Source organism: Papio anubis, chromosome 16 (assembly GCF_008728515.1).
Source record: "Papio anubis isolate 15944 chromosome 16, Panubis1.0, whole genome shotgun sequence".
Classification (NCBI taxonomy): Eukaryota; Metazoa; Chordata; class Mammalia; order Primates; family Cercopithecidae; genus Papio; species Papio anubis.
Genome location: NC_044991.1, coordinates 75,198,811 through 75,222,841, shown reverse-complemented (window position 1 = coordinate 75,222,841; position 24,031 = coordinate 75,198,811). Strand labels below are relative to the sequence as shown.

Here is a 24,031-nt window from a genome sequence, read left to right as displayed (position 1 = left end):
CCAGAAGTTTGAGACCAGCCTGGGCAACATAGGGAGATCTATTATTCTTAATGAGAGTCGCCATGCTGTATATTAGGTCTCTGGAAATGTGTACCCTTTGACTGTCTCCCCATTTTTAATGTACTTTTATTTTATTATTTTTTATTTTTGATACAGAGTTTCGTTCTTGTTGCCCAGGCTGGAGTGCAATGGTGCAATCTCGACTCACCACAACCTCTGCCTCCCAGGTTCAAGCAATTCTCCTGTCTCAGCCTCCTGAGTAACTGGGATTACAGGCATGCACCACCACGCCTGGCTAATTTTGTATTTTTAGTAGAGACAGGGTTTCTCATGTTGCTCAGGCTGGTCTCGAACTCCTGACCTCTGGTGATCTGCCCACCTCGGCCTCCCAAAGTGCTGGGATTACAGGCGTGAGCCACCACACCCGGCCTTTTTTTTTTTTTTTTTAGACAGGGTCTTGCTCTGTTGCCCAGGCTGTAGTGCAGTGGCATGATCTTAGCTCACCTCAGCCTCAACTTCCTGGGCACAAGTTATCCTCCCAACTCAGCCTCCAGAGTAGCTGGGACTACAGGCACGTGCCACCACAGCCAGCTAACCACCACACACGTGCCACTACACACACCTATCTCTACCCAAAAAAAAAAAAAAAAATTAATAAAATAAATAAAAGAAAAAGAAAAAAACAATACAAAACACCAAACAAGAGTTTCACGATGAGCTCATATTCTAGAATAATAATGTTCCCAGTGACCATAATAGCAGGCACTTCCTTAACACCTGCTCTGTCGGAAGAGTGTTCTGCCCTGAGCCTTGGCTGTGCTGAGCTCCTGTTGTGTTCCAGGCAACAGAGTCTCTCTTGGGCATGGACCGGCATCGTGCTCCGCGATAGACGTGAGGGGAACGGTGAGGCCCTCCAGGACCTCGTGGATTCTGGTAACATCATTGGCTTTTACTCCATGAGAGGCGACAAGCCATAGGCTGCTGTGAGCTGAGGAGTGGCAGAGACGACTCCACTCTTGGCAGACCCTCCGGGCTCCGTGGGGAGTAGACCATCTGCACGGCAGTCTGCAGTCAGGGAGAAGCAAGGAGACCCAGGAAGAGGCACCCGCAAGAATCCAACGGGAGATGATGGCAGTTGGGCCAGAGCGGGAGAGGCGGCACGCTGAGAGGTGAACTCATCCTGCGTGTGTTTTCAAAGTGAAACCGACAGGATTTGCTACCAGGTTGGGGGTGGGAAGGACAGAGAGAGGTGTGAGGGCTGACTCTGGCTCAGAGGCATCTATTTACATATGAAATCAACAGCAAAAATACCTATTCTTTCAAATTTAATTATAATTTTTATCAAAGTCATACAGGGTAATAGGATTATATGGCTGATCATGAAAAGCTGCAGTTTCCCACCCCAACCCCCACTACTGCTCTCCAGAAACAACCATTTTCAACAATTTTAGCAGGTCTACGAGTATCAACCTCTACATTTGTGAGTAATATGTTTAGGTTGCTATTTGCTCATTTTTCTAGTTCATTACCTACTGTCTACAGACTATGAAGCAAAAATCATGAGGATTTTGTTCTGAGACCAGAACCCCTCACACATTCCCCTTTGCCCATCTTCCTGGAAGAGCCATATCGAGCCTTTACAACATAACAAATAGAGAGGATCCTGGGCAGCATGGCCAGGCCCTGTCTCTACAAAAAATAAAAATAAAAATTCGCTGGGTGTGGTGGCACATGCCTGTAGTCCCAGCTACTCGGAAAGCTGAATTGGGAGGATGGCTCGTGCCTGGGAGATTGAGGCTGCAGTGAGCTGAGATCACACCACTGCACTCCAGCCTGGGCAACAAAGCAAGACCCAGTCTCAAAAAAAAAAGAAAGGAAGGAAGGAAGGAAGATAGAAGTACATTAAAAATGGGGAGACAATCAAAAGGGTACAAATTTTCAGATACCTAATGTACAGCATGGTGACTCTCATTAAGAATAATATATTGTATACTTATACTCAATACTGTGCATGTGAAATTTGCTAAGAGAATAGATCTTAAGTATTCTTACCACACAAAAAAAGGCAACTATGTCAGGTGACAGATATGTTCATTAGCTTGATTGTGGTATTCATCTCACAACATGATGAATATCATGCATCTCACAGCATACATCAAAACATTACTTGCACACTTTAAATATATATAATTTTTATTTGTCAATTATACCTCCAGAAAGCTGTAGAAAGAGAAAAGCTCAGTGTTTACACCACCATGGGTAAAAGCATCCACAACTGAGCCATGAGGTCTAAAATTTAATCATCTTTCTTTTACACATTTTTTGTTCTGTTTCATTTTTGTTTTCTCGAAAATGAGTAATGACTTTGCACTTTTCCCACTTCCCTAGTTTTCTCCATAGCAGTTACTAATCCACCCCTAAATTCCCTGCCCTGACTCACCAATTGTAACAAATGTTTAGTAAGATGGTAATATAGGGGAAAGTGGCAGGGGCCAGGGTATTGAAGGGATTTATGGGAACATTCTGTACTTTTCGTGCAATTTAAACTGTTCAAAACACAAAAACATTCTATCAATGTAAAAACAGAAAAAGACAAAAGGGAGAAGTCACCCGTATCCTACCACACTTTTTTTTTTTTTGGAGAGTTAAGCAAAGTTAGCATGGCCAGGTTCACCAACACCATTGTCTCCCTAGATTGGACCTCGGACCTTGGGCCACCATACTGGGTGCTCCCAAACCTGACAGGCTCCCGGAGAAACACAGATCCCTGGGCATGTCGCCTGGGCAGCCCAAGGCAGAGCAGACCTGCTTTCCCCAGCCCTCGTGGCCCTCTGCCTGAGACGGCCCCTATCCAAGCAGCTTTGTGAATCTAAAAGCAGAGCCAGCCCTTCCTGGCTGCCACAAAAAGACCTTCCAACCACTTTCAGGGCTGGCACGAGCCCCCTTTCACCTTGGGATGTGATCCCTGTCTTACCTTCTATTGCTGAGGGCAGGGAGCCTCCGGGAGACCAGGAGCAGGAGGCCAGCCAGCTGCGTCAGCGTCTGAAACCACAGCCCCTCCCTGTGCAGCCCTCACCGCCTCTGTTCTGTAGCCAGTAGGGCCTTGGCCCAGTGCACAGACAGACCTCAGGGAGTCGGGCATCCAGGACCAGACTGAGTCTCACAGAGGCATATGCAGTGTCAGGCTCCATCTCCCAGCCACGGGCCAGCCCTGTTTTTAACTTTCTTTGCTGGAGCTGCATAATAAATAAACACAGGAGTGTGTGGACGGATCCTGCCCGCTTTGGATTCCTAATCCCAGCTGGTCTGCTCCTCAGGTGCCAAGATCTGAATAATTAAGATAAGAGAAAACCTCCGACTCCTCTCATCTGCCATTTGCAGGAGGGCAAAGGTCCCTCCTAGAAGACAGTTCTTTCACAATTTATTGTATTGCATTGACTTGTGTTTTTGTATCAGCCCCTTGCTAAGCTCCAAGCTCCACAACAGCTAAAGCAGTCTGTGAACAATTTGTCCCTCGTCCCTATCCCTCCCATTTCATAGGCGAGGTCACTGTTTCTCCAGGAATGGTCTGAGTCTTATGAAAAATGCAGATTCTCAAATCCCACCCCTGAACTACTGAAGTCGGGCTCAGAGAATTAAACATTTTTAAAAGCTCCTCAGGGGATTCATACACACATCCACCTTTGAAAAATTTTGGAGTAGACGAGAAACAGACCCATTTATCTCTATGGATTAAAAGTAAGACTGGTCTTTCTGCTTATATTTAATGCAGTTATTCATACAATTTAGGTCTGGTTTCTTACTATTTGTTTTTTATTTGCATCACCTTTCTCTCTCTTTTTCTGCCTTATTTTTTCTTAACAAATATTTGTATGATTCCATTATGTCAATTCCAATTAGCTCATTCATCTTAATATCTTCATTATTCTTTCACTGTAATACTAGGGATTATAACATATCTCCTCCAGTCATTATGGTCTGCCCTAAATTAGAATCTTGCCACTTCCTGGACAATGGGGAACCATAGGGCACGGTAACCCCATTAAACGTTTTTCCTGGATAGACGCATCATCCCTGTCACATCATCTAATTATACAGATACGGTAAGCCACACAGGACATTCTTGCTATTGTTTTGTGTACTCACTAAATTTACCAATGTATTAAATTTCTGTGGCTCTCCGTTCTTTCTTGCACATCTACACTTCCATTTAGAATCATTTTTCTTCTGCCTGAAGAACTCTGGTGTTGATTTTAGTGCAGATCTGCTGGCAATAAAGTCTCTCGATTTTTGCTTCTCTAAAAATGCTTTTATTTCATCTTCACTTTCGAAGCATATTTTTGATGGGTATAAGATTGTAGAGAGGCAATTATGTTTTTTCAGCACTTGAATCCATGCCATTCTGTTATCTTCCCGTTCCATCGATCTTATTGAGAAATTCGCTGTTTACTTATTATTTCTTCTTTGAAGGAAATGTAGAGCTTTTCTCTGGCTGCGTTGAAGATGTTCCCTTTGTCTTTCACTCGTGGCAGTTTTACTATGATGTGGTGAAGTGCATCTTTCTTTGTTTTTATTATGCAGGAGTTCTTGAATCTTTGACTTCACATATTTCACTAGCTTTGGAAAATCCTCAGCTAATATCTTTTCATATAGTGCTTCTGTAGAATTTGTTTTTTGTGTTGGTTTTTGAGACAAGATCTCACTCTGTCACCCAGGCTGGAGTGCAGTGACGCGATCTCGGCTCACTGCACCCCATGCCTCCCAGTTTCAAGTGATTCTTTTGCCTCAGCCTCCCGATTAGCTGGGATTACAGATGCCTGCCACCATGCTATGCTAATTTTTGTATTTTTCATAGAGATGGGGTTTCACCTTGTTGCCCGGGCTGGCCTCAAACTCCTAGGCTTAAGCAATTCACTTTCTGCTTTCTCAGCCCCTCTGCACTTGCAAATTGGCTACTAGCTCAAGGAGATTCAAGGCTACTAGCTTCAAGGAGAATGTAGAGACCACCTCTTTGCGGTCCACTTTTCCATGGGATTGTGGACCCTCAAAGCCTGGCAGCCTGGGTTGCTTTCTGATGCCTTCAAACAACTCCCAAATGCCTAGCAGCACCAGGCAGGTAAGTCAAACAGTGAAGCAATCCAAGCACGATCAAGAGGGTAAATTCAGTTATCCAAGATGAGCTATATTTGGCCATGGTGATGGGGAGACCCTGGGACTGGAGGGACTGAGGTAGACCAGGAGGAGCATGTTCCACCCTAAGGGCATGTTGGTAATAGCTGCCTGTGGCAAGGTAGGAAGGCGGACTGAGTATTGAGAGAGCTCCATTACTGTAACATATAAGCTATGTTTAATATTAAAAACACACACACTAAAATTTCTGACAATTTCATTTTCAACATTGTGCCTCCAATAATAATAATAGTAATAATAATAAAAAAACAGTTTGGCACAGAAGTTTACAGCATAGGCTCTGGAGCCAGACCATCTGGGTTCAAACCCTGCCTTACTCTTGCCTAGCAGGTGACCCATAGTAAGGTATTTAACCTCTCTTGGTCAGAGTTTTCCAATCTCTAAAATGGGAATAATAAGAGTGCCTATCTCAAGGGGTGCTGGGAAAATCAGACAAGTTAACACACATGAAGCACACAGAACCCAAAATCATGAGTGCTAGGAAAACACTCACTAAACAAACGAATGAAACAGTTTGCCAGACAGAGCCCCTCTCTAGGCTGATTTCAGCCCACAGCCCACATGTTAAAGCCTCTGCCCTGGTCCAACCCTCCTTACTTTACAGATGGGGCAAGAGGAGGTACAGAAAGAAAGAGGGGCCTGCTCAGGCATTCGCACAGCTCGTTAGTTGTAAAACCGGCTCTAGGGCTGGAATTTTCTTTTCATACATTTTATCAATTAAATTGTGTGCTCCGTAAGTCAAGCAGCTAATTTCCCTTGAAGACAGAGGGGTCAAATCTTGCTCAAACTATAGATAATTCTAATTGCTGCGTCTGCCCCAAATCCATTGTGATCATTAGCAGAGCCCCTTGTGCTCCGGCTGGGAGAGGAGGGGGAGGCTTAGGCTCATCGTTGCTCATCTAAATGTTTAATAATGCTCCAATCTGCAGATCATTGGGGCAATCAAACCCAAATTAGCCTGATACTCAAAGCCACGAATAACAAGAGGAGTGAAAGGGATAATGTTTCTTTAATGAAAATTTCATCAATGCAGATTTCTCATTGAATATTAAGGTTTTGGCTTGAAGACAGCATCAGAGTGGAGTCTGCTGTGACATTGACCTTTATCCCTCGAGACACAGGTGCAGAGTCAGGCTGGTTTCGCTCACTGAGTGACAGCACAGTGGACCGTCCTGGCAATTACAGTGAAGGAAGGCCCTGAGCCTGGGGTAAAGCTGGCTCAGCCCCGTTCTTTTCAGGGGGTTTCTCTGCAGGTGCCGGCATCTCTCCCCACCAAGGCTGCCCTTCCTGGACCTCCCACTCCTCAGTCAGGAGCTCCTCCCTTCTTCCAGCTGCACAGCTCAAATCCTGGGAGTCCTCCCTGATCCATGCATGCTGTCCTCTTACTACTGCTATTCAATCCATCCGCAAGTGCAGTCAGCCTGACCTCTGTGAAGACCTTGAAGACCTGCTCAGAGGCTCTGGTCATGACAGTGACAGCCAGCGCCCTTTCAGTGGCATGCAAGGTCACGCACAGATCCAGTCCCGTCCCCTCTGACCTCAGCCCCCGGGGTCCTCCTCGCCCATCTTTCTCCAGCCACATTGGCCCCTGCCCCTCAGACACACAGCATACACCTGTCCAGGCCCACACTGGCTGTCCCTCTGCCTTGGACCATCTCTCCCAGAATCCATGAGATCCCCATTCCTTCAGCATCCTTGATGAAAGGGGCCTCCCTGAGCGCCTGCTTAGACTCCTGCCCATCCCCCTTGGTCCCATCATCCTCTGCAACCTTCCTCCTGGGGGTCATCAGCGCCAGGCTCCTGACATTGCTATTGTTTGAAGTTAACCAGGTGCTCAGCAGCAAGACTGGAGGAAACAGACACGAATAACAAGGACCTGCCAATTTCTAACAATAAATTCACCAGGAATAGTGCGGCACCTACTCCATGTCAGGCCGGGTCTAGGTCCTGGGGACACACCAGAGGACAAAAGAGCCAGAGTCCCTGCCCTCGTTGGGCTGGCGCTCTGTGCACCCACAGACCCTGGACCTGCAGCAGGAGGGGGAGGAGCCTCAGCTGCCAGAGCAGCTCTCAGGCACACCCTTTGGCAAACGGGCGGTTGGAGTTGAGCTCTAGAGAACAGAACAATCCACCCAAGTGAAGACTGATGAAGGGCTCGGAGATTTCTGGAAACAGGGAGGAGTGGTTGCCTCCCGCCAGTGTGACCACGGAGGACAGTATGAGATGACAGGACCCTGTTTTCAGCTAAGTCACAGCCTGAAGTTCAGTGGACATGAATTTGGCGGGGACACGCTTCAGCCCAGGACAGCTTCCCAGCTTCCTCTTTTCCCCAGATCGGCATCCAAACACACACTCTGACTCACCTTTGGAAAGACCTTCAGGCCCCGAGGGTGCTCACTGAATGCTTCTGTTGGTGAATTACACTCTTGAGGGTTTTGCCTTGGCTGTGTCCTTGCCTACCGCCTCCCAGGAGTTGAAGGTCACATTTGAGGCTCACCCACTGTCAAGCCGCCTCTTCCCTCCTCATCCTCAGGGCAACTTTTCTGTTCCTCTGTCAACCCAAACACCCACTCTGTCTCTACTGAACGACGTTGTCTTTAGTTGTTCGCATTTTGAAACATTTGTGACTTTTGTCCCTATTTTCCTAGGCAATGAGTCAAAGGGCAGAAGCAGCCCTTTCACCCCTAGCCACACATCACCCTCATACACACAACAGCACAAAGCGGGTCCATCTCCCATCAGAGCAGGGAGAAGACCCTCAGGCCTTGGGATGTGGAGCAAGTCACTTTTTCCTCCTCAGCCTAAGTTTACCCCTTTGCAAATGAATGGGTTTGTCTAAATGGCTTCCAAGGGCTTCTCCTGACTCCAGTACTCTAGGATTCAAATATTTATTGTAGAATTCTCAGCATTCCATTCTCTGAGTCTTTCCCGCATTCAATTCCTCAGCAAATCCTCATCCAGAGCTCACTCTGCCACAGACCCTTTTCTTACTTACAGCAGGGATCCAGCAGCGAACAGACAGATGAAATTCCACTCTTCATGCGTGTGACATTCCTGTGGGTGCAAATGACAATAGCACCACAGGAAGAGAGGGAATCAATTCCAGATAGTGACAGTTTTGTGCAGGTCACGGGGACATGGTGTTGGAGTGCAGAGGACTTCCTTGGGAAGGTCAGGGGCGTTCTCTGAGTGCATGACACCTGGGTGAAGAACAAAGGTCAAGAGGGCGCAGGTCACAGGGCGACTGTGGGAAGAGCATTCCAGGACACAGGAGCAGCAGATGCACAGGCCCCAGGGCAGGAGGACTGGGGAGTAGGAGGAGGAGCTGGAGGCCAATGTGGCTGGGATGGGGGAATGACAGGAGGTAGCAGGAAGTGATCTGGGGAACCAGCAAGATTCTGCTGGGCCTTGTAAGAGGTGATGAGGAGGTGGAGTCTGCTGTTCCCAGTGCAGTGGGAGCCACTGAAACATCCGCTCAGGTTCACATGGTCATTTTCAGGAGCTCACTCTGGGTGCATGCAGAGAGTAGATTTCAGGCGTGGGAAGAGGAGTGGGAGCAGGAGGGCCCATGGGGCTGTTGTAATGACCCAGGTGAGGACAGAAGTGCAGACTTGGGGACCGCAGCAGGGTGTGGAGAGGAGTGGACAGACAGGGGTGCATTTTCAATTGAATGGATTCCATGGCAGCTGGAAGACGAGGGAGGGCCTGAGGATGCCGCCTGCTCACTGGCTTGAGGAACCGGGCGTTTGGTGGCGCCACCAACTGGGAAGTGGACACTGTGTCTTCGGTGGCTTTGTTGAAAAGTTGCCAGATCTGAAAGCCTGAGAGGCACCAATGACTGAGCCTCCAGGCTGCCCTCCCAAGGGCCTTCTGGACAGGAGACTGTGGGTACGGAGGGACCAGCACCCTGGTTCCCATACACCAGGCCCAACCCAGGGACTGAGCCCCAGACAGACCGCAGAATAGCATAAGACCCAGATCTGGTGCTGCCTGGGTAGAGCTGAGCCCAGGATTTATGAAGGAAACTGGCAGGAATGGAGCAATTCCTTCAAAGAGCACCTTGCTCATCACCACCCTTGGTGGCAACCTCAACCACAGGAGGGAGAACGGTTAGAGAATGGCGTTCTTACAGGGTCCTTCAAGATTGCCATTTGCATTTGAACAAGGCTGTGCTTTCTTAGCCCCAGCCCCCTCCATAAGCTCAGGCTGTAAACTGGAAATAAATTTAACTGCATACAAATGTCAAGATTTCAGATATCCAGCTTAATCAGGACACATTCTTCATTACTCTACTCAGGCTGTTGTACTTACTTCTCAGGAGACTCCAGGGCCCTCATTAGAGACTGAGTCATCTTGTAAGTGCAATTAGAAAGAAAGAGAAAGGAAGAAAGAGAGAGATTGAAAGCTAGAGAAAGGAAGAATGAATGAGTGAGATGATGACAGAAAAAAAATGAGAAAGGAGAAAGAGGGCTTTCAACATCCAGATGAGACTCCAAATTTTCATTGATTTCTTCAAATGTTCTCTGGACAGAATGACTTTAAATATTTAGCCAGTTTTGTTTATTTAAATTTTTGAGACATTATTTGATGCTGGATGTTAGCCATAAAAACAGCCTCCTAAGAACCAAGACTTTGTCTGCATTCCCCCTTTTGGGGGCGTGTTAGTCCATGTTGTGTTGCTATTAAGGAATACCTGAGACTGGGTAATTGATAAAGAAGAGAGATTTAACTGGCCCACGTTTCTGCAGGCTGCACAGGAAACATGACGTGAGCATCTGTTCAGCTTCTGGTGAGACCTCAGGAAGCTTCCAATCATGGGAGAAAGTAGGCATGTCACATGTCGAGAGAGAGCAAGAGGGAGGGGAGGAGGTGCCAGGCTCTATTAAATAATCATATCTTCAGTGACCTAACAGACCAAGAACTCACTGATTACCAGGGAGAGAGCATCAAGCCTTTCATGAGGGATCTGCCACCATAACCCAGACACCTTCCACCAGGTCTCACCTCCAACAATGGGGATCACATTTCAACATGCAATTTGGAGGGGACAAATGTCCAAACCATATCGGGGCACTGGTAACTTTCTCAAGTCAGCACTAGAAACTCCCCTTTGGCTATAATAATCCCCGATGTAACAATAATTCAGACATGGGTATCCCTACCGTGTGCCAGTTTGAAATGCTCAGCATGCAGAAACCAGCTCATGCCTCCCAGGAACTATGAAGGCAGAGCTTCTCTCAACCCACTTCCTGCTGGGGGAAAAAGGCACAGGAGGTAGAGAACTTTCCTGGGTCACACATGAGCCCGCAGGGCAAGTTGTGCTCCTAGGACTCCCTCCCATGGCCCCTTCTCCAAAGAGGTGGACCGAAGAAGCTGGTGGATTTATTTTCTGGCCAGATAGATGATCCCTGTTTAACCCTGGCCTTTGGAGGACTTGTCCTGGACGTAAATAGTGGGTTTGCCAAGTGGGAGGAACTGGGTGTCCTTGGCGAGTTCCTGGTCAGTTCTGGATGGAGCCAGAGCAGTGGAAACCTGGCAAAGCGAAGCTCAGGTTGAGGTTGCCTCTTAGGGGAGGCCTAGAGACGATGGACTCACCCTGCTGGGGCTGCGCCCACCAGCCACTGGCAGCTGCCTGCCCTGCAGGAACCAAAGATAGAGGCAGAGAATCAATGCTGCCTCCTGTGTTGCGACCACAAGGCAAGAGGTCCTCAAGATGCGTCCCATCAAAATCTAGAAAGTCGGCCTCCGCGAAGAGTCTCAGGCTCATGTGGGATCATTGCATGTTTTCCCAGGCTAAAAAGAATTTAAACAAATATCTCTATTAGTGATACCAGAAGGTTGCCTTTATTATTCCACATACACAGTTACACAAAGCAGCAAGTTGTTACTCACGCTAAGCAACATTCCCACCACAGGAAATTTTGTGCCAAAATCCTGCCTCATCTTTCTCTCATGATGATCCTGGTCCTTGTGGCTTCAGCTTATGGAAACCACTGGTGGGAAAGATACGAATGTTTGACGTCTTCCTTTCCCTTATGATATACACATGGTAATGCCAAGATTTTATTATACACGTTCTATTGCCAAGATTCATTTGTATGCCTCTGAATAAAAGATTTCATACACTAATAGCAGATATATACATTGATGGAATTTACTTAATTAGGGGCCATTGGGGAAACACATATAAATTATTCTTTCCTTGGAAATAAATTTTTTGTCCCTATGACAGCAAACTATGAGATGAATGAGGAGCGTGAACATAACTCAAACAGAAAGAAAATCACCGCTTTATAAAGAAATAGGTAAACAGTGAGTAAAAGAATGCAGAACAGAGTGTGTTTATGGATTCTAAATCTTGCCAAAACCAAAAGAATTTTTAAGAAAATACTCAAAGTGTCTTGGTAACCTTGAACGTATCATGTTTAAATGTCTTTAGTAGACAATGGGACCCTCCAGGAATTAAAGCCAATATTTGAGAAGAAATAAAAAATGAACCAGAGCTAACGTTTTGAACTCGTAATGAGAAGAAGTGTAGACACAAAAGGAAAGTCCAAATCAAACAGTATTCATAGGAAGTTTCCAAAAAATCAAGGTTTTAAATTTTAATTTAATGTATCTGTTTCTGCCAAATATTAACTATTGTGTCTTTTGCGTTTCCTTTTTTTTTTTTTTTTTTTTCTTTCAGGAAATGATAAAAAGAGGCTGATGAGTTTTGGGTGTGGTTCAGCCTGGGAAGCCTCCTAATTCACAGGAAGCCAGTCCTGGACTTACACAGCATCAGAGGATCACACTGTGATCTAAACTGAGGCCTGCAGAAGTGGGAACAGCATTAAGATGAAAGCCTAAATCAGCCCCAGTTAAAAGACAATATTTCATTTAAATCAACAAGGATGTTCTCTATGAGGCCTTAGAGCTGAAGTCCTCGCACAGTCGACTCTGGCACCCATCAGCGTATCTTAGACCTTTTCTAGGTTTGGTCTCTGCATTCATCAGGACTCTAGATTACAGGTGGCAGAAATCAAATCAAATGGCTCAAATCAAATGTACAGTTACTAGTTCATCATATCTTTTTAAAACTCCAAATATAGGCTTTCAGGCACGGTTAACTTCAGGTTCTCTGTCCAGGTAGCCTTCTTCCCCATCCTTGGGTCTGCCTTCCCCTCTGTGGGCTCCATTCTTGAGCAGCCTCTCTTTGTGGTGTGGCATAGCTTCTGGCAGATCCAGCAACCCCCATAGAAGTGTGAGTTTCGTATCCCTCAGTTTCCATAGGAGAGCTAAGTCTCATTGGCTCTGACTGGACCCCTTGGCTATCATTGAGCCAGTCTCTGTGGCCAAAAGGGTTGGAACACTGACAGTTCAGTCCTGAGTTAACTTATGCTGCTGTAGAAAAGCCCCCAGTCTCAGATTTCAAAGAACGATGTGGCTCTTTGTAAGAGCTGTGTCATAGGAAGGGGGAAAGCACTCGCCAGTTTCCTAATAGAGTAAAACATCACTTGTAATCTAGGGTCCTGATTAATGCAGAGACCAAACCTAGGAAAGATCTGGATGCTGGAGTCTACTGTTTGAGGACTTCAGCTCTAAGACCTCACAGAAAACATCCTTTCAAGCTTTCTTCTATACCCAAAGCCCCTCCAATGTTTGCCTGGAGAGGAAAGACTCTTGGGTGAGGAACAAGGCTGAGCGGGAGGGGCAAGCAGACCTCCTCATCATGGATCCACATCTTCGTAGAGGCTTTTGAGAGGACCCTGACCACATGCATTTGGAAGAGGTCACTGTATTTTTCCAGTAAAACATTTAGGATCTGTAAAGAGGTCACGGTATTTGGCTAGGGGATGAAAAGAACTGAAAGTTCCTTTGCTAGTTGGGATTTTTAACTTGTAAAGTATGTGACTTGAAATTCTGTTGATTTGGCTGGGCGTGGTGGTTCACGCCTGTAATCCCAGGACTTTGGGAGGTCGAGGTGGGTGCATCACTTGAGGTTAGGAGTTCAAGACCAGCCTGGCCAACATGGTGAAACCACATCTCTACTAAAAATACAAAAATTAGCTGGCCATGATGGTGGGTGCCTGTAATCCTAGCTACTCGGGAGGCTGAGGCAGGAGAATCGCTTGAACCCAGGAGGCAGCAGTTACAATGAGCTGAGATCGCGCCACTACACTCCAGCCTAGGTGACAGAGCAAGACTCTGTCTCAAAAAAGAAGATAATTGGAAAATGTTATTTGAATATTTAAGTGATCAAGTTGAGTATGCATTCCTAGGGGATCTTGGATGACCTAGAGTCACTGTTCCTCTTCTCCAGGCTAACCTTGGAGGGGTCTTGGGTACACTTGGGCATAGAAGAAAGCTTGATGTTTTCCTCTATTGGGAAACTGGCAAATGCTTTCCTCCTCCCTATGACACAGCTCTTATGAAGAGCCACATCTTTCTTTGCACAATGTCACTCCTGCCATCTCTCCAGTCTCATGTTGTGTCACTACCCCACTCCCATTCCTACCACCCCACATTGGTCTCCTTTAAGTTCCTTGTGTGTGACAAGTTCTGTGCACAGATGTTCCCTCCATCTGGGATACCCTTTCTGCCACACCTTCAGCCAATGAGCCTATTCTTATCCTTCTGGGCCAAACTCAACTGTTACCTCCTCCAGCAAATCTTCCCTGACAACCCTGTCCACCAGGCTTTCCTCTCCCTCACCCCAGTATTCTCTACTCACTTCATGTTTGTTTCATTCCATGTGTGTCTATGGAGTACCTACTCTATGCCAGGCACTTTCTAAGGCCATGGCTACATCACTGAGCAAGCAGACAAACATTACTGCCCTCATAGAGTTTATATTCTCATAAAGAGAAGAAAGAAGTAACTCAAATAAATAAGGAAATGTTATAGCTTATGAGAGGGTGATGAGTGCCATGGAGATCAATATAGCAAGAAGGAGAAGGCTGAGAGGATCCAATTTAACAGGAATAGGCAGAAAAGAGCTCCCTGAGGAGGCAAACTTTGCACATCGATCTGAGGGAGTAAATGATACAGTCATGCAAATATCTGGAGAAAAAGTCCATGCAAAGTATAAAATAAATAAAAACAATGCCAGGTTGGAAAGGGAGGGAGTCTGGAGTCAGTGGCAAATATTCAAATATTGCCCTCTTGGTGTCTCAGCAGACAACGAGGAGACACATTCTACGTGGTTCCTGAGAGGGTCTCCAGTGGATTGAGCCTAGTTGTCCACCCACGTGCCCAGTTGTCTATTGGTGCATAGCAAACCACCTCAAAACTTTGTGACATAAAACAACAACCAGTTTATTCTGCTCTTTGACTCTATGAATCAGAAAATCAGATAAGACATAGCCCTAATGTGTGTGAGGCCTCTGCTGGAAAGAGTTGAAGTTCTGCCGGCGACTCAAATCACTAGAGACTTGAATCATGACAGAATTCTTCACTCACTTGTGTAATGTCTGCCTGCAATGGCTCACAGATTAGCCTTGGCTAGGACTCTCCAGCAGAGGGCCTAAATGTAGCCTCCTCATGTGGGTTGGGCTTCCTCCCAGCATGGCAGACTCAGGGTAGTTAGACTTTAGGCATGGTAGCTCAGGATTCCAACAGCAAGCATTTTAGAAAATAAGGTGGAAGCTAAATGATCTTTTATGACCAAGCCTTGGAAAATCACATAATGTAACTTTTGCTAGCTGGAAGAGTCACAGGAAAGGAGAGGTGGCAGAGAGCCCACCTCTAGAATGGAGGAGCATCAAACATCTGCAGCCATATTTTAAAACTGCCACACAGTAACTAACTCAAAATGTATCCTTGTATTAGCTTCTTCTCTTTCTCTATTTCACTCTTCCCAGTCCTTCCACTTCAGTTCCTGGGATTGCTTCCATCATCTATCTGAACACAAGCCCTTGACTCAGGCTCTGCTTGTGGGAGAACCCAAGCAAAGACACTCCCCATAGCTTCAACCTCAAACAATTTAGGGACCTTCCAGGTTTGCAAAATGTGGTTTGGTTAGGCATGAATGAGTTCTAAATTGAGTCCATTTCAATTGGAATTTCTAATGGTCATTGGAGTAAAGGAAACACCCCAAGAAACAGTCTGACATAGTCACACACTCTTTCTTTCATAGGACTACTTGGGTTTTCCAGTTTTATTTCTTTCCCCCTTAGCAGCTGCCTACTTTTACCAGACAGAATAATTCATGGGAGAGCTTTATAATGACCTTTAAATTCTCTACTTTATGAAGAGAGAGAACAATAATGAATGCATGAATATTAACACAGGTGAATGTTCCCCCTCTCTTTTGATTTGGCTTCATAAACCCTGTGACATGGAAGGATTTGGATGAACTCAAATTGTATCAAATCTAAGTGGTCTCACTTTTTAAAAGTCCTCTGGGAATTCACATATGTTTCTTCTACAGGTGATTCATTTTTCTCCCATCCACTTTGAACATATAAAATTCAGAATATGTCAAGCATAGCATCGATTTATTTCAAAATTTACCATTAACTAGGATCATTTTTAGACCCTGTGTTCTTGCCCTTCCCTAAAAGTAGCCTGCAGCATTTTCATAATAAAAAGAAGTTAGCATGCTTAGAATCTTGAATGAATTAGAAATTATTTCCAAGAAATCCATGGGTCAATTTATAAGCAATAAGCTTTTTTTTTTTTTTCATTTGAGGTGTGCTTTACAAAAGCATTTTCCTACCTCCTCCAACTGTGGGTGATGGCTGTTGATTCAGATTGTGGCTGAAACCATGATGATGAAGGTAATTGTGATGCTGCTGATGGCAGAGGTGCTGATGGTGATGAAGAAGTTGATGCTGCTGCTGATGGTGGAGGTGATAATAAAGTTGAGGGTGATATTGATGATGGTGGCTGCAGTGGTAGTGACGGTGAATGGGATGGTGATATTGATGGTGGTTGTGGTTGTGGTGATGATGAAAGTGAGGGTGGTATGATGGTGATTTATGGTGGTGGTGATGATGAAGGTGATATTGATGATGGTTGTGGTGGTGGTGATGATGAAAGTGAGGGTGATATGATGGTGATTTATGGTGGTGGTGATGATGAAAGTAGTATTGATGATGGTTGTGGTGGTGGTGATGATGAAAGTGATAGTGATATTGATGATGGTGGTTGCGGTAATAATGAAGGTGATGGTGATACTGATGGTGGTTGTGGTGGTGGTGATGACGAAAGTGATGGTGATATTGATGATGGTGGTTGTGGTGATGAAGGTGATGGTGATATTGATGGTAGTTGTGGTGATGATTAAGGTGGTGGTGATATTGATGGTGGTTGTGGTGGTGATTATGAAAGTGATGGTGATATTGATGATGGTGGTTGTGATGATGGTGATGAAGGTGATGGTGATACTGATGGTGGTTGTGGTACTGGTGGTGAAAATGAAGGTGATGGTGATATTGATAATGGTGGCTGTGGAGGTAGTTACGTGAAGGTGATGGTGATATTAATGATGGTGGTTGCAATGGTGATGACGATGAAAGTCATGGTGATATCGATGAAGGTGGTGGTGCTGGTTTCTCACATGGCAAACACTGATTGAAGATAAAAAGTATTAACTGTGGATAGCTCATCAAAAAATACAAAATGTTCCTTTCACATTCCTGGTGCATCTGGTTACACTTTTAACCTCATTGAGGTATTCACGGGTAATCACCAAAGATCCTAATTTGAGAACCTTAACCACAGAAACACCTGAACCCAGATGAGTCCTTCCAGACCAACAGTGCAGGTCATGCCACTGGGTCAGGGTTTCCTTGGATGAGGTTGAAGAGGTGGTTACCATGCAGATCTCTAGGAGAATGCATTGCTTCAGCTCAAGAGGAGGCATTAGGGATTCCTGAGTTGGGTCAAATGTGGAATTACTTAGGAAAAGAAGTCCCCGTTTGAAGACACACCATATAAACGAATCCCTCTCTTGAAAAACTGAGCCTTTGATACGGTTTGGGTTTATGTCCCCACCCAAATTTCAAGTCAAATTGTAATCCCCAGTGTTGGAGGTGGGGCCTGGTGGGAGGTGATTGTTTAAAAGTGTGTAGCAACTCCTCCCCATCTTCCTCCTTCTCTGGCCATGTAAGACGTGCCTGCTTCCCCTTTGCCTTCTACCATGATTGAAAGTTTCCTGAGGGGCCTCCCCAGCAGCCAAGCAGATGCCAGCATCATGCTTCCTGTACAGCCTGCAGAACAGTGAGCAAATTAAACCTCTTTTCTTTATAAATTACCCAGTCTCAGGTATTTTTTATAGCAATGCAAGAGCAGACTAATGCAGCCCTTCCTTATCTGCCCTCAGTGGAAACTGACTAAGGAACACATCCCATTCCATCACATCACATCACAAGCAGATGTCAACCTTCACAAAAGCATCTCAGGCTGCACTCATCTGGTGAAGAATTTTTCTCACCATTTGTGAGAGGGACCACAGGACCTCCTTCGCCATCATGCTTTCATCTAAAGCAGACCAGCCAGGTTCACAAGTCATCTGCACAAGCCAGGCCAGTGTACAGTGACCTGCTTCAATGCGGATGACCACAAGGAAGATGTATGTGAAGAGTCAGCTCACCTGGGAGCCACCACACCCCATTTTGCTTTTATTTTCTTCCAAAATAAATGAATAACTCATGCAGCAGTTTCACCCATTATCAAAGGTAAGAAAGAGATGGGGATAGAAGTGAATATATTAATCAAACTCAGCTCACAGACCTACTCCCTTCTTCAACTAGAGCCTGTAATTTGGGTGCTGTGATTTTCAAAGTCAGTGAAATGCTAAATAGAATCATGTCAGCTGGTATCAAATAGATCCTCAAAATAACATTGCTGGGAATGGATCCTTTGATAAAATACTCCTTAAAAGTTTCAAGATACATATTTTTTTTTTTTACAAAAAAAAAAAAAAAAAAAACTTGGCAGAATTTTTTTCTAGTTTCCAGCTTTACAAGGATGATTTTCATTCCAAAATGTTTTTAAGCTTGCAAAATATCTTACTTCTTTCACTCCCCCTATACTGAGTTGTCTCTTTTGCATTTTGCAGTTAATTTTAAATCTGAGATGGATGACTTCTATGGTGCTGAGTCACTGGAACATAAATGGCCTAATTTTCTATTACATGTGAGCAAAATGGGAGTCTGGAGCTAGTATATGGGCAGCATGAAATATCCCTTAAGAGACTGAAAACTACAAACTCTGCTAGCCAAAAGAATCTCTGATGTTCTCCAAGCATGGTTTTTCTCTTGTAGGTTTTTCCTGGCAATAAAAAGGGAGGGCTTTTTTTAAACTAAATACTTAATACAAAAATTAAGTATTTTTATCTTCCCAGCTAGACCATATGTGCTATGAATTTAGTATCTGATTTTAATTGTCCTAGTGCCATTCACTATCCTTTGAACCTGAGTACAAGTCCTTGGTAAATTCTTACTGACAGCTTGATTAATGGCTCTGAGAATCAGGAGATGACAGATTTGGGTATGAGCTGGGATCACTGAAAACGAAGGAAAAGCCTTGCTTTCATTAATAACAAAGTAGCTCTTATGGACCAGATTGGATTCCCCTCCAAATTCATATGTGAAGTCCTAACCCCCAGGACCTAGGAATGATGTATTTAGAGACAGGGTCTTCAAAGAAGTAATTAAGTTTAAGTGAGGTCATTTGTGCCAGCCCAAATCCAATAAGACTAGTGACACGGTTCGGATCTTGCACAAATTTCATGTTTAATTGTATTCCCCAGTGTTGGAGGTGGGACTTGGTGGGAGGTGATTGGATTACGAGGTGTTTCTCATGGATGTAAAGTTTAGCACCATCCCTGTGGTGCTGTTCTTGTGATAGTGAGCAAGTTCTTGTGAGATTTTGTCATTTAAAAGTGTGTAGCACCTGCCCCTTCTCTCTTATACCTGCTTCCACATGAGATGCCTGCTCCCCCTCTGCCTCCCACCATGATTGGAAGCTTCCTGAGGACTCCCCAGAAGCCCAGCAGATGCCAGCATCATGCTTCCTGTACAGCCTGCAGAACCGTGAGCTAATTAAACCTCTCTTCTTTATAAATTACCCAGTCTCGGGTATTTCTTTACAGCAATGTGAGAACAGACTACTACAACTAATGTCTCAAAGAAGACAGGAGGACACAGACACGTGCAGAGGATGAAGGAGAAAGACTTCGGAAGAAATCAACCCTTCTTCTATCCTCCAGAATGCCAAGGAAATTAATTTCTGTTGTTTAAGCTACCCAGTCTGTGGTAATTTGTTACAGCAGCCCTTGAAAATGAACACAACCACTATCTTCCTTTTCGCTGTGGTTCCATTCTCTGAGAGCTGATGTTGCTTATTCACATGCAATCCACGAGTGAAATATGACATGTTTTTACATCAAAGTCAAGGATGAGAGACATTTGAACTTGAGCTTAAACATTCAATTTGAACCTGGCCAGATAGTCTGTAAAATGCGTTGTCCCCAAAGAGTTCCAAATGATTTATAATCCCAACAGTGAAAAAAGGAAGTGGCCTTCTTATATTAGTATTTGAAATACTTTCCAACTCCCACCAGAAAAGTAACAGGCAGTTAGATCATATCTCAAAAACTAATCTGAGCAGAAATGTCAAGCCCTGAACCAGCCAGCCTCTCTATTAGAAAGCAGATCTGGAGAGACCAGTGCTTGCCACCTGCTTCTCTCATGTTACCTAAACCTTATAATAAGAGTATGGAACTTGGAAAAAAAATAATGCATTAAAATGAGAAAACATAGAATAACCCATGTTGAGCTCATGCTGAGCATGGAGCCCACTTAATGCTCCTCAGCCATTGCTTCCCTCCCTGCACTTCAATGGTCACAAACCTTCAGCTCTTCCTTAAAGCTCTTCCTCTCTGCTGGCTTTTCCAGATCTCCAAAGCTCCCTCTCCTCTCCTGGCTGGCACCCGCTCTCCCTGTGCTCCCAAAGCCTGGACTGGGCCTGGAAGGGACTTTCTCCTCTGTTCTCCTCCACTTTCCCCCTGCAGCCTGGGGCACAAGTGTCTGGAGAAGGTACAGATGCCTCAGCTGGTTGTTCCCCAACTCCTTCCTCAGTACTTGGATCCCTTCTCCGCCTGGGGTTCCCTGTTGCAGAACTGGCCCCTGAGAATCACATTTCCAGAGCTCCCTGCCCTCTGGTGTCCAGTTAGGTTCAGCCAAGGAGAGGCTCCCTGAAGGTCGAGGGCAGGAGGGGAAAGGTCAGGGTGCCTCTTCCCTACTCTCCCTGCAGTGTGACCTTCCCTGCAGGGCTTTCCCTGGGCTACCCATGCACTCTCCTCCACCCATCCCTCCAACTCTGGGCTCTGGGCAGCTCCCTCTCTTGCTGGTCCCTAGATGCTTTCATCATTTAGCAGTTCCCTTAATTCTGCCCCCAACCCCTGACTTGCATGTCACTGTTTCCCATTGGGGCTGGGTCTGAAAGAAACTGCTAGACCAAGGCCAGGCATGGTGGCTCATGCCTATAATCCCAGCACTTTGGGAGGCTGAATCACTTGAGGTCAGGAGTTCAAGAATAGCCTGGCCAACATGATGAAACCCTGTCTCTACTAAAAATACAAAAATTAGCCGGGCATGGTGGTGCACACCTGTAATCCCAGCTACTTGGGAGGCTGAGGCACGGAATCACTTGAACCTGAGAGGCAGAGTTTGCACCAAGCTGAGATCATGCCACTGTATAAACCAGAGCCCAGGAAACAATCAGGAACCGAGTCCCTGACCCAAAGGGGGATCAGCAGAGAGGAACCCGAGTCTGCAGCCCTGGGTGCCACAACTCTGGTTCCTGCCACAGAAGCCAACAATGCCACACATGGCCATCCCCATCCCCAGTCCTGCGCCTCATTGGCCCTGTGCACACAAGGCTACAGGGTGCCCCAAACCACAACCTGCCCTGGGGCTCTGCTCCTGCAGCTGAGCCAGGCTACAGAGCAGCAGGGAGGGGTGCAGGCTGTCCTTGGAACCCTGGCTCAGCCCTTTCCAAGCTGTGTGACGGTGGGGTTGTTATTTGTCCTCTCTGGCCTCAGTCTCCTCCCCTATAAAATCTGAGAGGTGACAATGTGCTAACAGCCCTCACTCTCAGCGCCTCCTCAGCCTTGGCATCCACTCTGGCGGTGCTTGAGGAGCCCTTCAGCCCGCCACTGCACCGTGAAAGCCCCTCTCTGGGCTGGCAGAGGCCGGAGGCGGCTCCCTCTGCTTGCCCAGAGGTGTGGAGGGAGAGGCAAGGGCGGGAACCGGGGCTGCACTGCGGCACTCACAGGCCAGCGTGAGTTCCCCAGTGGAGCGGGCACCGGCTCGGCAGGCCCCACACTTGGAGCGGCCGCACCGCCGGCCCAGGGCAGTGAGGGGCTTAGCACCTGGGCCAGCAGCTGCGGTGGGTGCTCCAGGTCCCCCAGCAGTGCCACCCACCAGTGCTGCGCTCGAGTTCTCGTGGGGCCTCAGCTGCCTCCCGGTGGGGCAGGGCTCAGGACCTGCAGCCTGCCATGCCAGAACCACCCCCCCCACCCCCCACCGCAGTGGGCTCCCGTGGGGCCCAAGCCTCCCAGACGAGAGTGGCCCCCAGCTCCGTGGCGCTCTGTCCCAGCACCTGCCCAGGGGCTGTGGAGTACCGCTGCAGGGTGCAGGACTAGCAGGCAGTTCCGCCCCCGGCCCCAGAGTGGGATCCACTAGGTGAAGGCAGCTAGGCTCCTGAATCTAGTGGGGACTTGGAGAACTTTTATGTCTAGCTAAGGGATTGTAAATACACCAATCACAGTGTCTAGCTCAGGGGTTTGTGGATACACCAATCAGTACTCTGTATCTAGCTAACCTAGTGGGGACTTGGAGAACTTTTATGTCTAGCGAGAGGATTGTAAATGCACCAATCAGCACTCTGAGTCTGGCTCAGGGATTGTAAACGCACCAATCAGCAAGCTGTCAAAATGGTCCAATCAGCTCTCTGTAAAATGGACCAATCAGCTCTCTGTAAAAAACACCAATCAGCTCTCTGTAAAATTGACCAATCAGCAGGATGTGGGTGGGGTCAGATAAGGGAATAAAAGCAGGCTGCAGCGGTCAGCAGTGGTAAGCTGTTGAGTTCCGGGTGTGTGCTGTGGGTGGTTTATATTTTAACTGTTGTTAATAAATCTTGTTGCAGCTGAGTGTTTGGGTCCATACCGTTTTTAAGAGCTGTAACACTACGTGAGAAAGTCTGCAGTCTCACTTTTAAAGCCAGTGAGACCATGAACCCACTGGGAAGAACAAACAGCTCCAAACATGTTACCTTTAAGAGCGGTAAGACTTAACATGCAGGTCTGCAGCTTCACTCCTGACAGCGAAACCACAAACCCACCAGAAGGAAAAAACTGCAGAGACGTCTGAAGGAACAAACTCTGGAGACACCATCTTTAAAAACTGTAACACTCACTGCGAGGGTCCAAGGCTTTATTCTAGAAGTCAGTGAGATCAAGAACGCACCAATTCCGGACACGAATGGGTGGCAGGATGGACCTGCATCGTTGGGTGGGAGAGGGTTTCAGTGGGATGATGCAGGCACAGTGCTCAGATGCAGGCCTGAACAGGATGGGCTAAGTAAACCTGAGCTTTAGGGATTTCCTTGTGCCTGGGAGGACCTGCCCAGCTTGCCTCCTGCAGCCCGGGTCTCTAGACTGTGGACACTGCACAAGCATACATAGTTCTTAACCCGTGCTCCAGCTCACGTCCCTCCCTTTAAGGAAATTGCATGTCCTGTAGTAATATCCACACCCCTACCTCACCAACACTCACTCCAGCACTCCCACTGGACTACCCAGCCCTGCTCCCGGCGGCCTCTCCTGGGGAGCTCCCTGTGCTTCCCCTAAGGACCCACCCCCTCCCTCCTTTGTGGCCACAGAGGGTGATCCTGGGTCGTCGTTCCTGCTGGTCTCCCCCTCTGCTGCTGTCTGAAGGTGTCCCCAAAATTCTCATGTTAAAACCCAGTTACCAATGTGATAGTGTTGAGAGGCAGGGCCTTCAGGAGGTGATTCCAGCATGAGGCCAGAGCTCCTGGATGTGACTGGTGCCCTCCTACCCATGTGGATGCAGAGAGCAGCCCTCAGAGGACACTGAACTTGTCAGCGTCTTCATCTTGGACTTCCCAGCCTCCAGAACTGTGACGAATAAAGTTCTATTATTTATAAGCCACCCAGTCTCAGGCATGTTGTAATAGCAGCGGGAATGGATGAAGGTACCCTTTTTGTTCCCATGCTCAGCCAGGCTTTCTGTGCCACTCTTGTCCTCCTCTTCTCCTGCCCTTAAATGCAGGGGTCCTGCCATTGAGTCTGCGTCTCACTCACTCTGCTTCCCCTCCTGAGGGTATCAGCCCCCACTTAGACCACAGACACATGGGGTCACAGACACACAGGGGACTCATTAGCCACACCAGCCAACCACTCTCCTGGCTTCAGACCTGCAGGTCCACATGGGTGTCCCATGGTACCTTCAACTCAGCCCAATAAGTTCACCCCCAAATGTAGGCTTTTTGGGGGTTGCTGTCTCAGTGACTGGTGACCCCATCCGTTCAGGCCCATGCAGAACCCTGGGCACCTCTCATATCCCCTGTCTTCTCCCTCTCCCTCTTGTCTCGAACCCAAGTCCTACTGAGTTGGCTGCTAAATGGCTCTTGGCTCTGTTCCATTCCTTCCTCCTCTGCCATCACCCTGCTAGTTCAGGTGACCATCCTTTCTCATCTATATGATGGCCTCACCCACCTCAGACCACCCTGGCTCTGGGCAGCCCCTCCTCCTCATCCCCCATACCATGGACAGAGGGACCTTCCGTTGTCACATCACATCCCTGCTAATCTCACTGAGGTCTCC

At 46.8% G+C, this 24,031-nt stretch overlaps 2 long non-coding RNA genes across 2 annotated transcripts; one reads left to right on the top strand and one right to left on the bottom strand.

Annotated features, from left to right (window-relative positions):
- Window positions 1-701: 701 nt before the first annotated feature.
- On the bottom strand, window positions 702-4,753 carry LOC108580585. Its single transcript, XR_001891802.3, has 2 exons — window positions 2,975-4,753; window positions 702-1,216 (listed from the first exon to the last, which is right to left on the bottom strand). It is a non-coding gene; the product is annotated as an uncharacterized LOC108580585 (long non-coding RNA).
- LOC116270819 lies at window positions 1,096-19,286 on the top strand. Its single transcript, XR_004179103.1, has 3 exons — window positions 1,096-1,169; window positions 18,236-18,312; window positions 19,271-19,286. It is a non-coding gene; the product is annotated as an uncharacterized LOC116270819 (long non-coding RNA).
- The last annotated feature ends 4,745 nt before the right edge of the window (window positions 19,287-24,031 follow it).